Below are 6498 nucleotides of genomic sequence, written 5' to 3'. Positions count from 1 at the left end.
ATGTGGTCACAGTGTCATACTGTAGGTCTATGTGGTCACAGTGTCATACTGTAGGTCTACGTGGTCACAGTGTCATACTGTAGGTCTACTTGGTCACAGTGTCATACTGTAGGTATACTTGGTCACAGTGTCATACTAAGTCTACGTGGTTACAGTGTCATACTGTAGGTCTATGTGGTCACAGTGTCATACTGTAAGTCTATGTGGTCACAGTGTCATACTGTAGGTCTACGTGGTTACAGTGTCATACTGTAGGTCTACGTGATCACAGTGTCATACTGTAGGTATACTTGGTCACAGTGTCATACTGTAGGTATACTTGGTCACAGTGTCATACTAAGTCTATGTGGTTACAGTGTCATACTGTAGGTATACTTGGTTACAGTGTTATACTGTAGGTCTATGTTGTCACAGTGTCATACTGTAAGTCTATGTGGTCACAGTGTCATATTGTAGGTCTATGTGGTCACAGTGTCATACTGTCGGTCTACTTGGTCACAGTGTCATACTGTAGGTCTATGTGGTCACAGTGTCATACTGTAGGTCTATGTGGTCACAGTGTCATACTGTAGGTCTACGTGGTCACAGTGTCATACTGTAGGTCTACTTGGTCACAGTGTCATACTGTAGGTATACTTGGTCACAGTGTCATACTAAGTCTACGTGGTTACAGTGTCATACTGTAGGTCTATGTGGTCACAGTGTCATACTGTAAGTCTATGTGGTCACAGTGTCATACTGTAGGTCTACGTGGTTACAGTGTCATACAGTAGGTCTACGTGATCATACTGTAGGTATACTTGGTCACAGTGTCATACTGTAGGTCTATGTGGTCACAGTGTCATACTGTAAGTCTATGTGGTCACAGTGTCATACTGTAGGTATACTTGGTCACAGTGTCATACTAAGTCTACGTGGTTACAGTGTCATACTGTATGTATACTTGGTTACAGTGTCATACTGTAGGTCTATGTGGTCACAGTGTCATACTGTAAGTCTATGTGGTCACAGTGTCATACTGTAGGTCTATGTGGTCACAGTGTCATACTGTAGGTATACTTGGTCACAGTGTCATACTGTAGCTATACTTGGTCACAGTGTCATACTAAGTCTACGTGGTTACAGTGTCATACTGTAGGTATACTTGGTTACAGTGTCATACTGTAGGTCTACGTTGTCACAGTGTCATACTGTAAGTCTATGTGGTCACAGTGTCATACTGTAGGTCTACGTGGTTACAGTGTCATACTGTAGGTCTACGTGGTTACAGTGTCATACCGTAGGTCTACTTGGTCACAGTGTCATACTGTAGGTCTATGTGGTCACAGTGTCATACTGTAGGTCTACGTGGTCACAGTGTCATACTGTGGGTCTACTTGGTCCCAGTGTCATACTATAGGTATACTTGGTCACAGTGTCATACTAAGTCTACGTGGTTACAGTGTTATACTGTAGGTCTATGTGGTCACAGTGTCATACTGTAAGTCTACGTGGTTACAGTGTCATACTGTAGGTCTACGTGATCACAGTGTCATACTGTAGGTATACTTGGTCACAGTGTCATACTGTAGGTATACTTGGTCACAGTGTCATACTAAGTCTATGTGGTTACAGTGTCATACTGTAGGTATACTTGGTTACAGTGTTATACTGTAGGTCTATGTGGTCACAGTGTCATACTGTAGGTCTATGTGGTCACAGTGTCATACTGTAGGTCTACGTGGTCACAGTGTCATACTGTAGGTCTACTTGGTCACAGCGTCATACTGTAGGTATACTTGGTCACAGTGTCATACTAAGTCTACGTGGTTACAGTGTCATACTGTAGGTCTACTTGGTCACAGTGTCATACTGTAGGTCTATGTGGTCACAGTGTCATACTGTAGGTCTACGTGGTCACAGTGTAATACTGTGGGTCTACTTGGTCCCAGTGTCATACTGTAGGTATACTTGGTTACAGTGTCATACTAAGTCTACGTGGTTACAGTGTCATACTGTAGGTCTATGTGGTCACAGTGTCATACTGTAAGTCTATGTGGTCACAGTGTCATACTGTAGGTCTACGTGGTTACAGTGTCATACAGTAGGTCTACGTGATCATACTGTAGGTATACTTGGTCACAGTGTCATACTGTAGGTATACTTGGTCACAGTGTCATACTAAGTCTACGTGGTTACAGTGTCATACTGTATGTATACTTGGTTACAGTGTCATACTGTAGGTCTATGTGGTCACAGTGTCATACTGTAAGTCTTTGTGGTCACAGTGTCATACTGTAGGTCTATGTGGTCACAGTGTCATACTGTAGGTATACTTGGTCATAGTTTCATACTGTAGGTATACTTGGTCACAGTGTCATACTAAGTCTACGTGGTTACAGTGTCATACTGTAGGTATACTTGGTTACAGTGTCATACTGTAGGTCTATGTTGTCACAGTGTCATACTGTAAGTCTATGTGGTCACAGTGTCATACTGTAGGTCTACGTGGTTACAGTGTCATACTGTAGGTCTACGTGGTTACAGTGTCATACTGTAGGTCTATGTGGTCACAATGTCATACTGTAGGTCTACGTGGTCACAGTGTCATACTGTAGCTCTACTTGGTCACAGTGTCATACTGTAGGTCTACTTGGTCACAGTGTCATACTATAGGTATACTTGGTCACAGTGTCATACTAAGTCTACGTGGTTACAGTGTTATACTGTAGGTCTATGTGGTCACAGTGTCATACTGTAAGTCTACGTGGTTACAGTGTCATACTGTAGGTCTACGTGATCACAGTGTCATACTGTAGGTATACTTGGTCACAGTGTCATACTGTAGGTATACTTGGTCACAGTGTCATACTAAGTCTATGTGGTTACAGTGTCATACTGTAGGTATACTTGGTTACAGTTTTATACTGTAGGTCTATGTGGTCACAGTGTCATACTGTAGGTCTATGTGGTCACAGTGTCATACTGTAGGTCTACGTGGTCACAGTGTCATACTGTAGGTCTACTTGGTCACAGTGTCATACTGTAGGTATACTTGGTCACAGTGTCATACTAAGTCTACGTGGTTACAGTGTCATACTGTAGGTCTACTTGGTCACAGTGTCATACTGTAGGTCTATGTGGTCACAGTGTCATACTGTAGGTCTACGTGGCCACAGTGTAATACTGTGGGTCTACTTGGTCCCAGTGTCATACTGTAGGTATACTTGGTTACAGTGTCATACTAAGTCTACGTGGTTACAGTGTCATACTGTAGGTCTATGTGGTCACAGTGTCATACTGTAAGTCTATGTGGTCACAGTGTCATACTGTAGGTCTACGTGGTTACAGTGTCATACAGTAGGTCTACGTGATCATACTGTAGGTATACTTGGTCACAGTGTCATACTGTAGGTATACTTGGTCACAGTGTCATACTAAGTCTACGTGGTTACAGTGTCATACTGTATGTATACTTGGTTACAGTGTCATACTGTAGGTCTATGTGGTCACAGTGTCATACTGTAAGTCTTTGTGGTCACAGTGTCATACTGTAGGTCTATGTGGTCACAGTGTCATACTGTAGGTATACTTGGTCATAGTTTCATACTGTAGGTATACTTGGTCACAGTGTCATACTAAGTCTACGTGGTTACAGTGTCATACTGTAGGTATACTTGGTTACAGTGTCATACTGTAGGTCTATGTTGTCACAGTGTCATACTGTAAGTCTATGTGGTCACAGTGTCATACTGTAGGTCTACGTGGTTACAGTGTCATACTGTAGGTCTACGTGGTTACAGTGTCATACTGTAGGTCTATGTGGTCACAATGTCATACTGTAGGTCTACGTGGTCACAGTGTCATACTGTAGCTCTACTTGGTCACAGTGTCATACTGTAGGTCTACTTGGTCACAGTGTCATACTGTAGGTCTACTTGGTCACAGTGTCATACTGTAAGTCTATGTGGTCACAGTGTCATACTGTAGGTCTACGTGGTTACAGTGTCATACTCTAGTTCTACGTGGTTACAGTGTCATACACTAGGTCTACGTGGTCACAGTGTTTTAGGATGAAACAGGAAGGAAGTTTACACCACATGTATACATGGTCACAGTGTTTTAGGATGAAACAGGAAGGAAGTTTACACCACATGTATACATGGTCACAGTGTTTTAGGATGAAACAGGAAGGAAGTTTACACCACATGTATATGTGGTCACAGTGTTTTAGGGTGAAACAGGAAGGAAGTTTACACCACATGTATACATGGTCACAGTGTTTAGGGTGAAACAGGAAGGAAGTTTACACCACATGTATACATGGTGGTCTCCCCGGCTCACCCAGAAAGAAACAGAAGAAAAGACAACGAGGCAAATATGGTCTCATTAGATAAGACCTGAGATGAGTCTCAAATGGCTCCCTTTTCCCTGTGGAGGCCTACGGGCTCTGGGCAAAAATACTGCTCTACATAGGGAATAAGGTGCACAGTAAAAAAAGTCTCAAAACACCACGATTGGGTAATGAAACCATGAAAAGTATTGCACCTAAGCAGGGATTTGTAATGTTAACCCAATGTCTGTGTTTTTAATTTGCATATATATTGTTATTTAACCTTTATTTAACTAGGCAAATCAATTAAGAACATTTTTTTTATTTACAATGACAGCCTACCTGTTCCCTGGTAGGCTGTCTTGTTCAGGGGCATAACGACAGATTTTTACCTTGTCAGTTCAGGGATTTGAGCTTGCAACCTTTATGGTTTACTGGCCCAACACCCTAACCACTAGGCTACCTGCTGGTTACTGGCCCAACACTCTAACCACTAGGCTACCTGCTGGTTACTGGCCCAACACTCTAACCACTAGGCTACCTGCTGGTTACCGGCCCAACACTCTAACCACTAGGCTACCTGCTGGTTACTGGCCCAACACTCTAACCACTAGGCTACCTGCTGGTTACTGGCCCAACACTCTAACCACTAGGCTACCTGCTGGTTACTGGCCCAACACTCTAACCACTAGGCTACCTGCCGGTTACTGGCCCAACACTCTAACCACTAGGCTACCTGCTGGTTACTGGCCCAACACTCTAACCACTAGGCTACCTGCTGGTTACTGGCCCAACACTCTAACCACTAGGCTACCTGCTGGTTACTGGCCCAACACTCTAACCACTAGGCTACCTGCCACCCAGGAAAAATGTGTTTTACAACAGAAATACTCTGAAACAAGTGGTTCTTCAACCTGAACATTGGTGTTTTTAACAGAGTGTTGTGAAAACACTTTGCATGGGAAAGGCAGCCTCAAAACAGAAGAACACTGTTTCTCATACAATCAATGGTTTAGAAATGCAAGTGATTTAAAGCCTAAATATTGATTGATGATAAGGGCCTACGGAGAATATTTATTTTGTTCAATGCTTTATTTAGACAGATTGGAAACAGGAGAGGCAGTAAGATGGTACAATGTATTGGAATTTGACCTACTCAACCACACTGTTATAAATGATTCTGGATTAAATTGAAATTGACAATAAACAAAAAACAACGATACTGGTGGCAGGTAGCCTAGTGTTTAGAGAGTTGGGTCATTAACCAAAAGGTTGCTGGATCGAATCCCTGAGCTGACAAGGTAGCTGTCGTTCAACCCCTGAACAAGGCAGTTAACCCACTGTTCCCCGGTAGGCTGTCATTGTAAATAAGAATTAGTTCTTAACTGTTTTGCCTAGTTAAATATAAAATACCTAAAATAAATGTATGCAAGTTGTGCAGAGCCTGAGGTCTAGAAATAACACCCCCAGCAGAGACCCCTCTCCAACTGTCACGGTTTTCATCCTCTTCTGAGGAGGAGTAGGAAATATCGGACCAAGGTGGTACGTGTTCGTCATTTATTAAATAGAACTGAACACTAGATACAAAGTAACAAAAAGCACAAACGAAACAGCTCCGTCAGGTGCAAAACAGAAAACAGAAAGCAACTACCCACAAAACCCATGTGGGCAAGAGCTATCTAAGTATGGTTCTCAAGATCGACAGCTGTCCCTGATTGAGAACCATACCCGGCCAAAAACATAGAAAAAGGAACATAGAACGCCCACCCTAGTCATACCCTGGCCAAACCAAAATAGAGAATAAAAGCCTCTCTATGGCCAGGACGTGACACCAACCCTTCAATGTGTTTCTCCTACCTATCTGTATCTTCTCAAAATACCCCTAACATATATTTTATAAAGTTGTTTTAATTGATTTGCTAATTTCATTTGACCAAAATAATGTTAGAATAAATACAATTTAATACGTTGCTCAACATGTAAGTATCTTTCATGAGGATAACCAGAGACAGAGAAGATGAGGTGATTGAACTCATTGGATGTCTTCTGGTTTTAATCCGCATGTATTTTCTAACTTGGTCACATGACTGTTTTTGGGGGATTTGTAGGTCATTCCATTTTTAGACTTTATGATTCTTTCACACAACGTTGTATGTTTGAAGAAAGGGAACGTATATTTTATATGA

The sequence above is a fragment of the Oncorhynchus kisutch genome, unplaced genomic scaffold (genome assembly GCF_002021735.2).
Source record: "Oncorhynchus kisutch isolate 150728-3 unplaced genomic scaffold, Okis_V2 Okis04b-Okis11a_hom, whole genome shotgun sequence".
In the NCBI taxonomy this organism is placed as follows: Eukaryota; Metazoa; Chordata; class Actinopteri; order Salmoniformes; family Salmonidae; genus Oncorhynchus; species Oncorhynchus kisutch.
This window is presented reverse-complemented; position numbering follows the sequence as displayed.